Source organism: Vulpes vulpes, chromosome 3 (genome assembly GCF_048418805.1).
Source record: "Vulpes vulpes isolate BD-2025 chromosome 3, VulVul3, whole genome shotgun sequence".
Lineage (NCBI taxonomy): Eukaryota > Metazoa > Chordata > Mammalia > Carnivora > Canidae > Vulpes > Vulpes vulpes.
The window spans coordinates 145,762,269-145,782,629 of NC_132782.1; the positions used below are offsets into that span (position 1 = coordinate 145,762,269).

Consider the following 20,361-nt stretch of genomic DNA (forward strand, 5'->3'; position numbering starts at 1 on the left):
ACCGCTGAGCCACCCAAGGATCCCCTCATTTCATTTTCATATGAAGACTCTATGTATGTGTTGTAGCTTACGTCACAGTACATTTTAATGGCTTGCTTGTAATTATAAAGACAAAGATTAGAAATACCATGAAGATAAATGTGAGGTGGGTGGGTTCTGAAGTCACACTGACTTGATGTACCGTATTCATCTTTATCATCCTGTCCAGTGAGTATCTTTATATAATCATTATTCTATGTATGTTTGATAAGTTGTTGATACAGTGAATTTTGGATAAAAGTTTATAGTCCTCAGGAACCCACTTCAGTCCATTCTTCCTCATCAAATACTCTTCCAGTTTATAAAATAATGATTAGAACTAGAGTCCACTTACTATGTTTTAATCACAGAAGTACTTCTGTGCTTCACTTGTGTGGTTTTGAAACAATGGTGGATATCCTAGTCATTATACCTGTCACATAAAAATTGCTTTCATGATAACTGCCAACCTCTAATATTATGATGAAGATGATAAATATGGTGTCGTAGTCTCTAAGAATCCTTTAATTTTTTACCATATTTACATCATAGAGATGTTGTGACAATTAAGTGAGTTAATAATTGCTATGTGTTAGCTATTATATAATTGGAATAAATATTATAAAAGGAAGCTCAAGAGTGTGTACAATAATTTGGCAAGACTACATCAAGTACTGAATCTGAATTATAAGTATACCACTGATAATGGAAGACAGGTAATTCACTATGCCTTGAATAAAAGGCCAACGCTATTCTAATGTCTTTTTTGGAAAAACGAATTCAAGAGGATCTAATGGCTAGTCCATTTAAAGGCATGCCTGTGTACCTTGTCATGTTTTAATTCTTATAAGTTTTCCCATCAAATTCTTTTATCAGTCTCACCTGCTTCAATTTTAGAAGCTATTGATAAATCTTAAATACATAATGCTCTTCTGATCTCTGTTCTCGTACTTCAAATACCTGCCTAGATATACCATAAGTACCTCAATCAAAACACCTGTAGGTATTAAAGAACCTTCTCCCCTAAGCATGTTTTTCTTTCTATACTCCTATTAATAGTAATATTATCTAGGATGTCACCCAAACCTAGAGACCTTGTCATCTTTGTCAATTCACACTTCTCCCTTGCAGCCTCATGAAACAGTCATTAGGAACTGCTGGTTGTGCTCTCCAGCACATTTCTTCTCCATCCCTATTTCCTTTGTGTTTAGGTCTGTAAACCTCTCTTGCCTGGTGTACGTCAATAATCACAAAATTCATGTCTTCTCTTTTAATGTATTCTTTAAATTTCTTCTAGAGTTACCGCTCTCGAATATAGGTTTAGAAATTCTGCTTCCTTGCTTGAAACATTTCAAGTTTCCTAGTCCCTTATAAGTCAAGTTTAAATGCATTATCTTGGAGCACCTGGCTGGCTCAGTTGGTGGAGCAGGTGGCTCTTGATTCCAGGGTTATGGGTTGGAGCCCCACATTGGGGGTAGAGATTATTAAAAAAAAAACTTATTGTGCCCTAAATTCCCTTTTTGTTTGTATCTCAAAGCAAGTTTTCCTTATCTATATTAGCACTTAGTACTCTGCATTATTTTATGATTATTTACATATCTATTTTCCATCTAGATATTCATTTCCTTGAAAGCAAGCACTATGATTTATTTAATTTTGTCCTGACAGAGCCTAACAGAGTACCTGGCACTCATAGTTGAAGTTCATGAGCTTTGTGAATAATAATTCTAATAAATATTCATTGAGCTCTTACTATGTACCAGTCACTTTTCAGAATTTCTTTTACATGTAAGGTATTCTTCACAACAATTCTGCAAAATAGGTACCCTCTTTTTTTTTTTAAGATTTTATTTATTCATGAGAGACACACAGAGAGAGGCAGAGACACAGGCAGAGGGAGAAGCAAGCTCCTCTGAGGGAGCCCATTGCAGGACTCAATCCCAGGATTCCAGGATCACACCCTGAGCCTAAGGCAGACGCTTAAGCACTGAGCCACCCAGGCATCCCGCAAAATTGGAAAAATTAGTTTTCCAATTTCATAGGGGAAGAACCTGAGATTCAGAGCAATTATATAATATGTCCCTAGCTATATGATTAGTAAGTGTGACAGTACTGGGTTTCAGATCCAGACATTCTGACTTTAGAATCATTTTTCAAAATCATCATACATGTCAAATGAATCAATAAAAGAAAATCAATAGAAGTGTTTTCCATATATTAATCCATCTGTTCACATTTTTCTCAGCTTTAAAACATCAACTGATGCTGTCAAGTGGAAAATGCTCTAAGATGAACACACTGCTAGGAAAGACAAATAAAAATATAGCTAATACATATAGTGCTTATTCTATGCCAGACACTAAGATCCAATTCATTTGCCTTACACTTTCTTAATATAATTCTTTTTCCTGAATTCTTAAGTCAGTTCTTCATTGTATTTATGATCAATTTTTAATCTCTCCTTTGTAATAGACAGCTATAGGAGTAGGCTTATGTATTTTTTTTAACTTTATAGGAGAAAAAATGATCAAGACTTATCTATAAAAGCCAATTATCAACCTAAAAACAGAAAAGGGGGTACCTAGGTGGCTCAGTCAGTTGAGCGTCTGACTATTGATTTGGGCTTAGGTCGTGATCTCAGGTTTGCTCAAGTTGTGAGATCAAGCCCTGCATTGGGGCTCACTGGGCTCTGTGCTCAGTGAGCAGTTTTCTTCTTCTCCCTCTACCTCTTCCCCCTGGTCATGCTGTCTTTCTCATAAATAAGTAAATGAATGAATGAATGAAGGAAGGAATGAATGAATAAATAAGTAAATAAATAAAATCTTTAAAAATCAAAAGGCAATTGAGAAGGTAAAGATTTAGCCTGATTGATGAGTCCTTATTTTCAGTAGCACTCAACACTGGTGACCATTCCTTCCTTTTAAATTGATTTTTCCATTGGCTTTGACATTATTATTCTTTTCTTATTCTCCATTCTCTCTTGCACTGACATTCTTAAGTTTCCTTTCCTGGTTGGTTTCTCTTTGTTGCTTTTAACTGTTGATGTAATGTACACCACATCTTGGATCACGCTCTTTGGAAATGGGCAATTGAATTCAGACTGTTTCCTGGGGAGCATGCTTAGGAGATAGACTTCTCAGGAAGTAAGAACAATAGTGTTGGGTGGAAGAAGCTGACTCAATGTGGTTGGAACTGAAACCTCAGCCAGTCGTACAGAAAGCTCTGGAGCTGGGATGGGCCTTCAGAGTTATCCCAAACTGAGGCAAGAGATTTGAGTGTATATCCCTGCATTAGGCTGTCATTGGATGAGGCAGTTCATCCCGGCTAAGGCAATTTAAAAAGAGTGGCAGCTGAGACCTATCAGGACCTGGTATCCATAACAGCGTGGGAATGGGTGCCTGGGCCTTGAAGAGGAAATCGGGGCAGACTCCACAGTGTCTACCTCAATTACACATCCCAAACCTTTTCCCTTTTATATACCGCCTTGCTTATCTTTCTAAAATGAACATTCGATCATATCTCGAATTTTAACACCACCTTGGCTTGTTATTTATAGGATAAATTTAAAACTTCATCCTAACGCCGTGAGACTTCTCTGCCTCCTCTCCCTCATATTTCTCTTCTATGCCATTCTCTTTCATACCATCATGCCTCTCCATAAACTGATCCCTCTACATATAATACCCTGCCTCTTGGATCCCCCTCAGATTATTACTCACCCTTGAGAGGCAGCTCAGATGTCACCTTTGGTGAAATTCCCAAAACTGCTTGTCAAATCAAATATTTTCTCCTGTGTTCTCTTTGTCCAAATCTCTTTTATAACATAAACTCAGTAAAAGGTTAGGGCCCTGTATGGTCCAATCTTTACACAGCTATATAATAGAAATCATCATATACTAATAAAATTATTCAGTAGGAGGAATTGTAGTATTTTACTTTCATCTCTCCAAGAAAACTTTAGATTCAATTTATAATTCGTGGTGATGGTCTGTTTAATCTCTTTTTTTTTTCTTTTGATATATTGTCTTTCATTCTGAAACTGTGTTCAACTCTCTCTATCCCACTCTTTTTTTAAAAGATTTTATTTATTTATTCATGAGAGACACAGAGAGAAAGAGAGAAGCAGAGACACAGGCAGAGGGAGAAGAAAGCTCCCTGCAGGGAGCTTGATGTGGGGCTGTCCCACCCTTGATTCTTTATTCCTTATTGAGGGGAAAGCCCACAAGTGTAGTTCTTGTTCTTCTCATTTTCTCATCTTCTTTCCTCTCTTCTCTACACTAACTTCTCTTCCATCCCATTTCTTTTCCTTCCTCCCTCCCTCTCTCTCTTTCTTTTCCTTTATGGCTTTATTGAGATATAATTCATGTACCTTCAAATTCACACTCTTAAAACACACGATGTAATGGTTTTTAGTATATTCACAGAACTGTGCAACCATCACAAATCGTCTAATGTTTGAGCATTTCATCATCCCTCAAAGAAACCCCATACCCATTAGCAGTCACTCCATATTCCCACCTCCTCCCAGGCCCTGGCAAATTTTAATTTCTGTTTCTATAGATTTGCCTAATCTGTTCATTTCATATATTTGGAATAATAGAATATGTGGTCTTTTGTGACTGGCTTCTTTCAGTTAACATCATGTTTTCAAGGTTTATCCATGTTGTTGCATATATCAATATGTCATTTCTTTTTATGGTTGAATATTCTAGTATATGGATATGTACCACATTTTATTTATGTACTCATCAGTTATCAACTGAGCATTTAGATTCTTTCTTTTTGGCTATTAGGACCTAATTCTGTTATAAACATCAATGTACATATTTTTATTTTTATTTTTATTTTTATTTTTTTTAATGTACATATTTTTATCTAGATATATCTATTAATTTCTCTTGGGGATATACCTAGAACTGGAATTGTGGGGTCATATGGTAACTATGTTTAACAACTGAGAAGTTCTTAAACTGTTTCCCAAAGAAGCTGCATCAAAAAAAAAAAAAAAAAAAAAAAAAAAAAAAAAAAAAAGAAGCTGCATCATATTACATTCCCACCAGCAATATATGAAGGGTTTAATTTCTCTACATTCTTTCCGCTCTCCACAAGAGTGTACTGGGGTCCTTTTAATGATTACTATTCTAGGGGATGTGAAATGACATTTCATTGTGGTTTTGATTTGCATTTTCCCGGTGACTAAAGATGTCAAGCATCTTTTCATTTGTATATTGATCATTTGTACATGTTCTGGGAGAAATAGCCACACAGAGCCTTTACCCATTTTAAAATTTGGCCATTTATTTTTTTATTATTGTACTGTAAGAGTTCTTTATATATTATAGGTCCCTCATTAGATACATTATTTGCAAATACTTTCTCCCATTCGGTGAGTTATTTTTTTCCTCTTTTTTGATGGTGACTTTTGAAGCAAAGAAGTTTTTAATTTTGAAGTCTGATTTATCTGTTTTTCTCTTGTTGCTTGTTTGTTTGTTATCATATCTAAGAAGGCTTTTCCTAACCCAGAATTATAAGTATTTACTCTTGTTTTTCTTCTGTTTTATAGTTTTATGTCTTGCATTTAAGTCTATGATTCAGCATGAGTTACTTTTGTGTATGGTGTGAGATAGGGGTCCAGCTTCATTCTTTTGCATGGATATACATTTGTGAAGGTGTCTCATTTTGTATGACTAATCTAAGGCAAAAATAAGTTCATAAGTTTTTAATATTTGGACTTCCTGGTCTTTGATATTGTTTGAAAGGTCTTGTATTCTAGAGCCAATTGTTTTGTGGCTTAATTGAAAATCTTTCACTTTTTGTAAAACATAATTTTCGTTTTTAGTCTTTTTTTATTTTATTTTTTTAATTTATTTATGATAGTCACACACAGAGAGAGAGAGAGAGGCAGAGACACAGGTAGAGGGAGAAGCAGGCTCCATGCATCGGGAGCCTGATGTGGGATTTGATCCCGGGTCTCCAGGATCGCACCCTGGGCCAAAGGCAGGCACCAAACCACTGTGCCACCCAGGGATCCCCATTTTTAGTCTTTTCCTTAAAAGCTTCCAATCTAACTTCCATGACTGAAATAATAATTCTTTCACTATCTTTCTATGTAAATTTTGTGTTTGCAAAAATCCAATTCAGTTTATCACTGGTTAAAGTTAAAAGCTCAGATCCTTTTATAAGTCATTAAAACAATGTTTGTTGGACATTTGATTTATATCAGATGTGGTTTGACTTCATTGATTTTTTTTTTTCTCACTGTTGAGAGTGTTACCAGAACCTGGGTTTGCCTTCTGGTTGGTATCAAGTTAAAACACACAACAAAACAAAGAATAGGAAAAGGAAGGGTTTTACTCTTAACACGTAAAGGAAAACAGCAGTGAACTTTCCTAAAGCAGTGTCTCCCCAACAACAAAATTAGGGAAGCTTTAACATAAGGATGAATACATATTCATGAAGGGGCTGGGCAATGGGGATACAGCAGGGAATTGGGACAAAAGTCATCTGTAGGTGACTAAATCCAGGTCAAAGTCACAGGCCAGGAAGGGTGACCATCATCAATTCTCCGGCTCTAGTTGGTCCAGTGTTGAGTGCTTGAGTACTTCATGGGGTTTAGATCCTGCAAAGATAACACAAGAGTGTATGTCAGGCGAATCTTAACTTTGAATCAGTGCTAGTTTTACAGTGGAGTTTTAACACTAATTTACTGTCTATGATATGATTAGACTATCTCCTGGCCTGATACTGTTTGTTCTTACTTTTTTTTTTTTTTTGTTCCCTTAACATCATTATCTACTGGGGTCTATTCTTCTGCAGTTTCAACATATCTCAGGAAATTCTGGAAGAAATATGCTTTGGGCAAGTAGTACAGGTCAGGCATAGATCACAAGATAGCTAGAGGCCTAAAAACACTTTTCTTAAGTCACGAAAGCTATGCTTTGTCTTACAATAACATATTATACAATGTGACAGTTAAAGTGAAGTGTAGAACTACCAAAACGATAGAGATATTTAACAGAAAAATATTTTACACTGTTTAAATTTTACTATAATAAAATATATAACATAAAATTTGCTATTTTAATGATTTTAAGGGTGTAATTAAATGGCATTCATTTCATTTACAATGTTGTACAACCATATCCCTCTCTATATCCAAACTTTTTCTTCACCTAAACAGAAACTCTGTACCTAATAAGCAGTAATTCATCATTCACCACTTGCTTAGCCTCTGGCAGCCCTATACTTTCTGTCTCTATGGATTTGCCCTTTTTTGCGTATATTTCATATAGGTGGAATCCTCAAATATTTGTCCTTTCCGCCTGGCTTATTTCACTTAGCATAATGTTTTCAAGGTTCACTCATGTTGTATCAGAACCATTTCTTTTTACAGCTGATTTTTATTCCATTGCATGTATATACCACATTCTGTTTATTCATTTGTTGATACTGAAGGGGTTCAAAATAGACTCCATCCCCACAATGTGCCATTTTGGCATATGGATTAATTTGAACAGAAGATATTTGAGAACTTGGGGCTCCAAAGAGACTTTTGTCTCTCCTTTAACCACACAAAAGAATCTAAATTGGGGGTCTTTCCCAGTAGAGGGTTATTAACAGAAATTTTATCTGAGTGACCCATCTGTATGGTACAGAAAACATCTAATTACCAAACATCTCTTCTTCTTATCATCCTGTGAAATGTATTCCTGTTCTCTGAAATCCAAGATCCTTACTCCTTTTTCTTTACTGCAGAATGACATATATACTTTATTTAGCCTGGTTTTAGAATTTCCATGTCTGTGTGGAGTCCCCATATGTACTTTTATTAATTTGATTTTCTCCTTTTTATTTGTCTCATGTTGAATTGATTCTTAGTCCAGCTAGAGGGACCTTGAAGGGGACAAGAGTTCTTGCTTCCTGTGAAGAGGGTAAGGCATTCTTGCTCCCCAACAATATCTATTTATTTGTTGATAAAATATTGAAATAAGCACATTCCAAGGACATTTGGGTTGCTCTTACCTTTTAGTTATTGAGGATAATGCTGTAACAAATATTTGCATACAAGTATCTGAGTTCTAGTTTTCAGTCTTCTGTGGTGTGTATCTAGGACTGGAAGAGCTGACTTATATGGAATGCTTCAGTTTTTAATTTTTAAAAGGAATTTTATATTTAAGTAATCTCTATACCCAATGTGGTGCTTGAATTCACAACCCCAAGATCAAGAGTCACATGCTCTATAGACTGGGCCAGCCAGAAGCCCCTTCAACTTTTAAATTTAAATTCATTAAAATTAAAGTAAATTAAAAATTGTGCTTCTTAGTCACACTAAACACATTTCAAGAACTTAACAGCCACATACGGCTAGTGACCACCCTGTTATACTGTTGAAAAAACCCCACACCCCCGCCCCGGTGAGTGGGACCAGGCCTAACCCAGAGGCAGCCCATCCAGGCGCCTCCCATGAATTCAAGCAACAAAAACATTCTGTTTTTCCGAGATAAGAAAACTATCTCCCCCCTCGCCCTGACTGGAAAAGTCCCTGAACATGGTCGTGTTGACCTTCAAAGAAATCAATCATGTCATAACCCGAATGCTATGCTACTCCCGCGGTTTTTTGCCTTTAAAAGATGCCTGTAATTGCTAATCGGGGCTCTGCCACCTCTGAGGGGGAGAGCCCGTTTGCGCAAACGTCCAATAAACCCTCTTGCTTGTTGCATCTGCCTGTCTGGGGTCTGAGTCTCTGGGGCGTCCACCGGGACACGTTGGCACCCGTGAGCCAGGGTCCAACACTGTGCTGTTCTAGATTAGAGCATTACAAACACTCAATAGTTTGGTGACTAACCTCATAATGAATCTAGCAGTTGTGCCTCTCTCTCTACTGCCCAAATAAGCTTTGTACTTCCTGCTTTTGTGCTTTTGTTCACCTTTCTTCATGTCTTACTCCTTTTTGCCTGAAATGTCTACCTATTACCTATTTTCCTTTTGGAAATGTTATCCTTTTTTAGGAAATATAATTGCAACCTACATGGATCTCTTCTACTCATAACTTATCAAAACATTTGTTAACTTTTAATTTCTGTGACTGTTACTTTGCATTATAGTTATTTATATATTTCTTAATTTCTCATCTAGAATTTAAATTCCTTGGTGGTAAAGTATTAGTCATATAAACAAGAATCACATCAACAAAACAAAGCTGGCCATTTGTTAAATGATTACTGCACTTGAGGCATAGTGTTAATCATTATATGTACTCCATTTAATCTTTACAATAGATTTAGGAAAGGAGGTAATATTACCTGAATTCTAGATCATGGTTTAGGGCTTAGAGGTTACTAATATGTTCAAGATCATATCTCTAATGAATGGTAGTGTTAATGATAGCAGGCTGTCTGGGTCCAAGGACTCAGACAGGGTTCTGCAGGACGCTGCGCAAGAGTCCTTGGCTTTGTGTAGGATAGATATCAAATAAGAGTTGGGTGAGAGTGAAAGCAGAGTTTATTGAAGATACAGAGAGGATGCAGATATAAACAAAATGTCTGGAAGACTCAGAAAGGAAAGAAAAGTGAGCCTTCTTGCTTGGGGCTTGGAGTTTTTATTGAAGATTGTGGTCTGGTATACATGTCTTCTCAGACATCCAGGAACTGGTTAACACAAAGATAAGTATTTAGATATCTTCTATAGGTCTCCATAGGTCACCTATGCTCTGGAGTTAGGGGTCTTGCTGAATCAGTGGTCTGAAAAACATACATGATAATCTCGCTTGGTCACGTCTTAGATGTTATTCTTTTGTACTGGAAGACTCTGAAGAAATAATTCCTTGGCCTTTACAAAGAGGACATACTATAAGGCAAGTGTAAGCCTGGGTGTAGGTCCTCACAGCAATAGAGGCAGGAAAAGGAGCAAAAAGAAGCAGTCCTTCATAAAGTTCCCCGTATTTCCCTGTTTCATCTCCTTGCTATGGGATTTTTTATCTTCCTTATTCTTAAGCAGTGTTAAGGTCAAAGGTCTCATCTGTGGCTTCTTTAAGCTGAAAGGAATGTAGACTTTGCCTCTTGGGAATTATAAAAATCCCCAGGTACCTGATAAAATGAAGGGTTCCTAGTTCTATCTGACTCAGAGGTGTGCATGAGGACCCTTCATAATTTGTTCGACATATTAATGCAGAACATGCAACAACACAATAGCCCTTGCAGCAAAAAGGAAGGCCTAGCATAATTACTATTTTTCCTAGTAAGAAGCATTTTCCACTAAGATCATCCATTTCCACTGATCAGGAAAAATCCAATATGGAGAGGACTAATTTGGGTGTGCATGTCTGCTACAACATTGGATATATTAGCTGAATTATCATATATATATATATATATATATATATATACACACACACACACACACACACACACAACATTCAGCTTTAACAAAGCACAGGTTCTATCTATTCATGATAAAAACTCTCATAAAAGTAGGGATAGATGGAACATAGCTCAACATAACAAAGATCATATATGAAAAACCCACAGCTAATATCATCCTCAATGGGCAAAAACTGGTAACTTCCTCAAAAGTCAAGAACAAAGCAGAGATGTTTCCTCTCACCATTACTATTTAACATCATCCTAGAAGTCCTAGCTCCAGCAATCAGAATATGAAAATGAATAAAAGGCATCCAAATCAGCAAGGAAGAAGTCAAACCTTTACCATTTGTAAATGACATGAGACTCTATATAGAAAACCCAAAGATTCCACCAAAAAATTGCTAGAACTGATACACAAATTCAGTAAAGTCACAGGATAGAAAATCAACATACAGAAGTCTGTTGCATTTCTATACAACAATAATGAAGCAGCAAAAAGAGAAATCAAGGAATCAATCCCATTTACAATTGCACCAAAACCCACAAGATAGGAATAAATCTAACAAGAGAGGTAAAAGATCTGTACTCACAAAACTATGAAACGCTGATGAAAGAAACTGAAGAGGACACAAAGAAATGGAAAAATATTCCATGCTCATGGATTGGAAGAACAATTATTGTTAAAATGTCTATACTGCCCAAAGCAATCTACACATTTAATGCAATCCCTACATATTTAATACAATCTCTGATACAATACCGTCAGCATATTTCACAGAATTAGAACAATCCTAAAATTTGTATGGAACCACAAATGACTCCAAATAGCCAAAGCAAGCTTGAAAAAGAAAAGCAAAACTGGATGCATCACAATTCTGGACTTCAAGTTATATTACAAAGTTGTAGTGTTCAACACAGTATGGTACTGGCACAAAAACAGAAACATAGATCAATGGAATAGAATGGAAAACCTAGAAATAAACCTACAACTATAGGGTCAACTAATCTTTGACAAAGAAGGAAAGAATATCCAATGGCAAAAAAGTCTCTTTAACAGGTGGTGTTGGGAAAACTGGACAGCAACGTGAAAAGAATGAAACTGGACCACTTTCTTAGACCATACATGAAGATAAATTCAAAATGAAATACCTAAATGTGAGCTAGGAAAGCATCAAAATCCTAGAGAACACAGGCAGCAACCTCTTTGACATCAGCTGTTGCATCTTCTTACTAGATACACCTCCTGGGGCAAGAGAAACAATAGCAAAATAAACCACTGGCTCTTCATCAATATAAAAAGCTTCTGCACAGCAAAGAAAACAATTAACAAAACTAAAAGGCAACCTTTGTAATGGGAGAAGATATTTACAAGTGACATATCTGATAAAGAATTAGTATCCAAGATCTATAAAGAACTTCTCAAACTCCATACCCAAAAATAAATAATCCAGTTAAGAAATGGACAGAAGACATAAATAGATATTTTTCCAAAAAAGACACATGAATGGCTAACAGATGCATGAAAAGATGCTCAATATCGCTAATTATCAGGGAAATGCAAATCAAAACCACAATGAGATCCCACCTCATACCAGTCAGAATGGCTAAAATTGACAACACAGGAAACAACAGGTATTGGCGAGGATGCAGAGAAAAGGGAACCCTCTTGCACTGTTCGTGGGAATGCAAACGGGCGCAGCAACTCTGGAGAACAGTATAGGGGCTCCTCAAAAAGTTAAAAACCTACAATCCAGCAATTGCACTATTACATATTTACCCAAAAGATACAAAAATACTGATTTGAAGCAACACAAGCACCCTTATAATGTTTATATCAGCATTATCAACAATAGCCAGATTATAGAAAGAGCCAAAAAATCCATCACCTGATGAATGGATAAAAAAGGGTTGGTATGTGTACACACACACACACACACACACACACACGAATATTACTCAGCCACCAAAAAGAATGAAATCTTGTTGTTTGGAAGGATGTGGATAGAGAGTATTACACTAAGCAAAATAAGGAAGTCTGAGAAAGGACAAGTACCATATGATTTCAATTATATGTGGAATTTAAGAAATAAAACTGATGAACATGGGGGGGAGAGGCAAATTGGGAAGCAGACTCATAATTATAGAAAAGAAACTGAAGATTATCTTTTTTTTAAAATTTTTTTTTTAATTTATTTATGATAGGCACACAGTGAGAGAGAGAGGCAGAGACACAGGCAGAGGGAGAAGCAGGCTCCATGCACCGGGAGCCCGACGTGGGATTCAATCCAGGGTCTCCAGGATCGCGCCCTGGGCCAAAGGCAGGCGCCAAACCGCTGCGCCACCCAGGGATCCCTGAAGATTATCAAAGGAGAGGTGGGTGGAGGGATGTATGTAGGTGGTGGGGATTAAGGAGACCACTTGTGACAAGCACTGGGTATTGTAGTGAGTGATGGATCACTAAATTCTATACTGGAAACTAGTATTATATTGTTAACAAATTGGGATTTAAATAAAAACCTGTAAATAAAGGTGTGAAGAACCACATTGGGAGAAAAAAAGGGTGAGTTCTTCTCTGTGCTGCAGTTATATCCAAGACCGTCCTATTATTGTTATTCAAATAATCATGTGCCCAGGGGGTCCTGTTAATATCCCCACAATGTAGCAAGCACAAAGACTGTCTATACATGAGCTATTGTGGTAATTTCTCTGAAGTTTTACCTCAAGTTGTCTAGCTTAGAGAAATAATAAACATTTAAAGACAGTAAGAAGTAGAATTTTACATTTGTGAAGTTATGTTATTGAAACATAATTTTTCTCTCAAAAATTGCCCTCTTTTCCAAAGATAGCCAAATCAAGACTAATTTGTTTGTAAAACAAGTTCAGTTTTAACAAATTTGGCCTAATTATTTATATAAGCTCAACAAGAATAGCAATTGACCAAATAAGCTATTTAAAACTTGCTTTGTTGGAACTTTACATAAGGGATCTCTAGATTGAACTTTTGATAGCTTCACAACACCAGAAGCCAAGCCAGGTATTTGCTGTCAGATTTGCCTGCGATGTCTCTAGATTTGGGTGAATTCCTCTTCTCGAGGTCCCCAAAATATTCTGAGGTTTCCTGCACCTGCCAGGCAGTGACATTCTTTATTCACTCCGTAAGCAAGATATTAGGCCAACATTTCCAAGGAACTCTTTTGGCTTCATAAAGTCAACCGTAACTCAAAGCTGTCTGGTCATATCTGAGTCTATGCATGTTTCTTTTAAATATGACATTCCAGCCATATTTAAGATAATTAAAATTAAAATAATATAATTCCAGTCATATTTAAATAATTAAGATTGCCATAAAAGAAAAAATCCTCACTGAGAGTTTCCAAGATGTTGCCCTTGTGCTGGGAACAATCTTAAAAAGGAGCAATTTCTCAAATTACATGGGACTCAATATCAGGGCCCATATCCCTTTGAATATTGGTAACTGGACTTTACTCAAATGCCTAAAGCTGCTAGAAATATAGAGTATTTATTAGTATTTATGGATACCTTTTCAAATTGGGTTGAAGCATATCCTGCCCCATGGGGGTGTTGTGCTTGGGGGCATCCTTATCTCCCAGGATGAACTGCCTGCCACTTGCCAGCAATTCTCATGGTTGAGGGACTGTTAAGACTAGGAGGGCTTCTTGGTGGTTTTATCCCTTAGCCAGGTATGTCCCAGAAGCAGCATCTATTGATGTAGAATTAAGAATGGAGGCTTTGGCCAAACATATAGCGGCTGCCTTTAATCAAACTCAGCATATGATCACCCTAAATGGTAAGACTACACAAACTTGAAAGGTGGTCCTTCAAAACTGAATGGCCTTTAATATCCTGACCGCAGCCCAAGGAGGGACTTGTGCTCTCCTTAAAAACAGAATGTAAAAAAACAAAAAAAACCCCAAACAAACAAACAAACAAACAAACAAACAAAAAAACCCCAGAATGTCACAGGGTGCCTGGCGGGCTCAGTCGGTGGAGCATGCAACTGCTGATCTTAGGGTTGTAAGCGCCAGATGTTATTGTAAATGTTTTTCAGGTATGTAATAATTTAATTCTTTCAACAATCTTACGAAGTCGCCGTTGTAATCACCATCATTTAAAGTAGATGATAATGGTACCGGAAAGTGAAGGCTAAGTTGAATTAGCCAGTCAGTGGCAGAGCCAGATTTGAACTGAAGTAGTCTGCATCCAGAGCTTGTATTCTTAATGATCGTATTATTTATAAATTGCACTTAACAAACATTTGCAGAGTGATTATTATGTGCCAGGCACTCTGTATGCAGTGCTACGGATTTAAAGATAAATAGAGCAGTCTTTTTAGGAGCTTAGTCTACTAGAAGGAACCAAATGAAAAAATCTTGTCATTGGTATGAAAGTTACGAAGCGCAACTACCACCACCACCAAACTACGGACAATGAGGACTTGCTATTTCCTAGGTTCTAGTCTAAGTATTTCATAGGCATTAATTCATTTAGGCTCACAACAACCTTATAAGGTCATTATTCTTATTATTCTCATTTTTCAGATTAGGGAGCTGTGTGGCAGAGATGTCTAAGCTACGGAGTGGGAGAAATGGCCCTGGGGCACAGGTGTTCTGGCTCCAGAGCCCAAGTACCTAAAAGACTATTATCTATGGGAAATGGAATTTCAGTCTTCGTGGAGTGTGAACAGGTCGTATTATACACAGCACATTTAAAAACTGGCTTTAGCCAATTTTAGAAACTTGGAGAAATGGTGTTCATGCTGAAATGAGATTCAAGAGGGTGCAGTTACTAGAATGGTCGGCAGAGGGTGAAGGGAAGCAGCATTTGCAACGCTACATTAACATGAAGTAAACTGTGCAGAATTGATGATCTCTAAAGACCTCTTCCTCTAACACGCTATGATGATGCTCGTCAGAATCTCATCAGTTCAGTGCGATAGTAAAACATAAGCAAAAGCAAATGGAGTTATTTCTTCTCAAATATGTGTAGGGGAGAGGATTTGTATCTGATTTAACACAGTGTTCTTATCAATAGTTATCGAATGCTAGGAACTTCTCTAAAGAAGTACGTACAAGATGGCCCATAGTCTTTTTTTTCTTAAATTTGGAATCTCAATTAAATTTTTATTAAGTTTTTATTTTAATTCCAGTATAATTAACATACAGTGTTATATTAGTTTCTGGTACACAACACAGAGATTCAACACTTCCTTTTTTTGTTTATTTGTTTCCATACAGCACCTGGTGCTCATAACAAGTGGATGGCCCATAGTCTTAAAGAGCTCGAGGTCTAACTGAAGTGGCAGGATAAAGGTAAATTTAAATAGTGACACAGCATATTAACAAAGCTGGGGCAGACCGGGTGGCTCAGTGGTTTAGCACCTGCCTTCAGCCCAGGGCGTGACCCTGGAGACCTGGGATCGAGTCCCACATTGGGCTCCCTGCATGGAGCCTGCTTCTCCCTCTGCCTTGTCTGTGCCTCTCTCTCTGTGTCTCTCATGAATAAATACATAAAACATTAAAAAAAAAAAACAAAGCTGTGGAGGAGTTCACAGACAAGGAGAAATGAATGGGGCTGAAATGGAGTGGAACTATTTCATGGGAAGGTAGCCTTGTTCTAGTACTAAAGGCGGGTGAGAAGGGATAGTATGTGTATAGGCAGAAAGGGAAGGGAAAGTTAGCTTTTCTTTACAATTAAATTCGATTTCCCAAGCATTTATGAACTGTCCTGAGCAAGCGGGTGCCATCTCAGGCACTGCAGAAAAAATAAAGGTGGGTGGTGCAGTTTTTGCCTGAAGGAAGTCACAAGTGCCCTGGAAGTCATGATATAAGTCAGCATATGGTAGGCAATTAGCCGGATTCTCTATTGGAGTCCCCAAACGCTCACAACAAAATGCTATGTGCCTCTCATTCTAGAGAGAAGTACCAAACTAATCATGTAGAACTTCCTAAGTCCATGCTCCTAAAGTGGTTGTGCCCACGTTGGCTGTTCACTCATCTCCAACCTGCATATGAAGCTGAAGTTGAAGAGAAAGAGATTTCTTTAGAGAGGAGGTGACAGGGTACTGGCATTTCATCTCCTCTCTGATGTGGAAGGAGGAGATGGGTTGCTCTATGGTAGCGAGCCCATAACTAGACACAGGTGGAAACTTCTAGGTACTGCACACAGCTTGCTCAGGGTCAAGGAGATTGCCCCAGTGTGGGCACAAAGAATTTCAGAGCCTGGGGAATATGGCTCCTTGCCTAGCAGAGTTACAGCCCTCTGTTGGTGTTCTAAGTTATTTCTGAGTATTGACGTAGCTGGTGTGAAAGACCGTTGAGTCCAAATCCTTCTCTGACCTGGAAAATTGGCAGCTGCCAGTTCCCCTGAACTTCACCTGGGCTTCTGCGGAACGTACATGAAACACGAGGAGCTGAATCCACTGACCTCTTCTTATTTTATTTCCACCAATGGCAGTTTACTTGCTGCTTTGGGAACAAATAGAAGTAAAAGCACGTTGTCTAGAGGTCAGGTCATCATTTCAACTGTCCTTGAACTTGAACCTGTCAAATAGCCCAATGATGGTCATTATTATTGTTGTTATTATTATAAAAGGCAGACGATGGTAGATGCCCCCTCCTCTCAAGTCAAGGGGAGGCTTTTCTAGGGAGCCATTTGGAAAGCTTTATGCTTGTCCCTTGGGACTCGAAGGTCTTACTAGTGAATATTCTAGAGATGAGATGCTGTGGCTGGAATTACCCTGTCTTGTGGCAAAACACGCAGGTGCTTTGGGACTGGGCTGTACTTCCTCCTGGTAGGATAAAGGTCCATGTTTTTGAGACTTGCTAAGGACCCTGTGGAAGTGATTCTAACCAGGCGTGCTGACCGAGGGACATGGACAGAGCGTAGGCCCCAGAAATCCAGGAGCCAGGCAGAAAAGAGGCAGACCAGGCAACCACAGGACATTCATGAAGGAGCCGCAAAGATGCCTTATAAAGTTCACACCTGTACACGGTCACCTAGAGGTCCCCGGGGGGTGGATGACAACTAAAACTGCTGGAAAAACTGCCGCATTTGCTCAAAACCTACCTCCTATACCCTGGATATCAGAAACAGTGACTGGCAAATAGGAAAGATGTGATCAGAAAGAGAAAAGACGTTAATTTTGACCCACTATCCCATGCAGGTTAGGGGATAGAAGGCTTTAAATTTGAATGGGTCGGGTGTCTGAAATTATATTTGATAGTGCTGTTTCTGTGCTAATTTTTTTTAGTTCTTTAATAGTTCTGTATGGTTCTTTGTTTTCTTAGCTTTGCATTTTTTCCCCTCTTTCTCTTTAATAGTGCTTTTCATCTCATTTTTTTTTAAAACTGCTTTTATCTTTTCTTTAACATCCATATCATGAAACACTTGCAGGATTTTGTGTCTGTGGGAGAAGCTCTGCTAACGTTTACAATGGTTTCTTTATCTGTATTCTCCTTCTTCACATTTATTTTTGCTGATACGTGTTGCAAAGTTGTGTGCTTTTTATCTTTTTTTTTTTAAATATTGCATATAAGTAACATTATTTATGCCTTCCATTTACTCTGCTTTAGTGTGGGTGAATCCCACTTGCTTTTCTATTGCCTTAAGCTCAGGGAGAAGGGAAGAGCTCAACTGTGGCTTTATACAGCTTTGGTTGGACGACCTGTGGCTCTGCTTGCCTGGATTTTATTAAATGTGTTGCGCTAAACTCAGTCCATCTGTTGAGGTTTGCCTTCATCACACTAAGAAATATCATTGAGCCTTGGATTATATCCTCTAATGATCATAAAGTCCTGCGTTCTTTGCTTTCTTTAGAGCAAGTAATATAAACTTTTGTGTACTGGGTTCTCTATTTCAATGTCACCATTTTTCCTTTCCACATTCACCTGTTTCTCCCCAACAGCAATTTCTCTTCCTCCCGACCCCGGCTCTTTCCTCCTGGGGAAAAGATAAATAATAAATGGAGAGTTTTGCCCCTATATCAATAGCACGTGTGTAGGTTATTTCCCCATGCATGCTTCTTCTCCACTTTCTTTTCCTCAGAGACTCTTGTCCTAATTATTCTCTCTTTTTTTCTTCCTTTCTGCTAAATCACTATTTATTGTTGGAGATAATTAACTCTGGATGTTTATGATTGTTCTGCTATCCTGTCCATTTTTCTCACAGCTGGAAGATCCAAAAATAGAAGGTCCCAATAGTTCCCTTTTCTGAGGACACAAAGGTAGCTGGGATGGGACTTTTTTCCCCATGTAGAATTCTTTCTCTTTAAAGAGCTACCCATATCTCACTGAATCTCTCTTTCCCATGTTGTGGTACCAGGTTTTTGGAGGATACATCCTTGATTTTTCAAGATTGTGTTTTCACATCTTCCCTACACAGTGCTCCTTTGGAGGATAAGAGCCTTGCCATACTGCTGTGAACATTGGTGAATTCTTGGAAGCTCCGGTGTCTTTCCTTGCTTGATAGCCACCAATTTTTGAAGGTTATGACACAAGCTTTCTCCTTGTTTGGTTGCTATTGATATGCTTTTGCTACTTTAATTTTTTTCCCCAATTGCTCTTCATATGATTAAGTTATGTGGAAGGGAGATTTTCAGATTTCGTTGAAATCTAATACCTAAACCTTGAACTCTCTTTTTAAAACTTTAAAAATTTTTGGAGTAATTTTTGTATCCAATGTGGAGCTTGAACTCATGACCCTGAGATCAAGAGTCACATGCTCCTCCAACTGAACCAGCGAGGAACCCTAAAACCTTCAGCTTTCTTATTCCCATTTATCAGTAGTAGAAATTAAAGGTCATAATGTTTGATTTGCTGGACATCAAAGAAAGTGGCAGGGAAGAGTCATGATTTGAATCTAGACCTGTCTTTCATCTTGTAATCAATATTGTATTCCATAATCAATGGAGACCCATCAGGATTTTTTAAAAGATGACTAATGAAATGCAACATTCATTTTAGGTTTGGGAGCTGGTCTGAGGCCTGAGAGATACATGAATTTGCAGAGAGGGAACTATGAAAGCAACGAAACAAGTTAGGAAGGTTTTATAAAATTAGATGTAAAGTAATGAGGACCTGAGATAAAGAGGAACCTCTTTCATGTTTTAGAATTTTGAATTTGGTAATTAGGGCCTTTTTCCTCATATATTCCTAAGGTGCCATCGGTTCATCTATCACATACTTAAATGTGTAAAAATTTTGTGTTAAAATTGGGAAGCTTTGGGTTAGGAAGCTTCCAATCCAAAAGATTAGCTTCTAGATTTGTTTTGTTTTGTTTTGTTTTGTTTTTGCCATATTCTGTTGTAAAACCTACACCAAACCATTTCATTTTGCTGGGCCTCAGATGCCTTATGTTTAAGCTGAGGAAATTTAGTTAGATGGACTATAAGTTCCCTTCCAGTTCATAGTGAACACTCAGAAGCAGGGGAATGATGTCAGCATCATAAGATATCTCTCCTTTCTGCCCTCTCTCCCCCCATTTAAATAACCAATTTTCATCCATGAATTAAAATACCTCTGTGAGAGTTGTGGGGTCTAGCACCACCATGTACCAAGGTACCCAGGAGGAATACCTGCGCATCAGGTAATAGGCAGACAGATCTTGGTATGGTCTGTGGAATCAGCAGGACCTTGTGAACTGGTCATAGCCAGCGTGCCTCCCCCCCCCCCCCCGCCCCCCACCCCACGGGGTAGAGGAAAACCAGGAGAATGCTGACTTGGGAGACACCCATGGACAAGAGACACTGATAGAAGTTCAACCTTCTCAAGGAAAGATTCTAACATTCCATTCAAACAAAAAAGAATACATAATTGGATGGATTGGAGGTAAGAAGAACTTTGCCAGTGTCAGTCCTCCCCCAAGGCAGCACAGTATGGGGCTGAACTAGCCAGCAAGGGTGATCTATCCTGTGAGGGGAAAAGGAGAGCAATGAATGTATGTTCAGCTACTTCAGCTGTGCAGG

General features: G+C 38.0%; 1 protein-coding gene across 3 annotated transcripts in view; it reads left to right on the forward strand.

The window, feature by feature from the left end:
• SLC44A5 (solute carrier family 44 member 5) overlaps positions 1 to 20,361 on the forward strand; it is a 375,730-nt gene that overhangs the window by 1,433 nt on the left and 353,936 nt on the right. The window contains exons 2-4 of one of the 3 annotated variants that reach the window (XM_072754863.1): positions 7,897 to 7,949; positions 12,582 to 12,752; positions 15,635 to 15,709. The exons of 1 other annotated variant lie outside the window; for it this stretch is intronic. The gene's annotated coding sequence lies outside the window, so the exon portion shown is untranslated. The remainder of the gene's footprint in view (positions 1 to 7,896; positions 7,950 to 12,581; positions 12,753 to 15,634; positions 15,710 to 20,361) is intronic. One more of the 3 variants, XM_072754860.1, reaches the window with a different exon arrangement.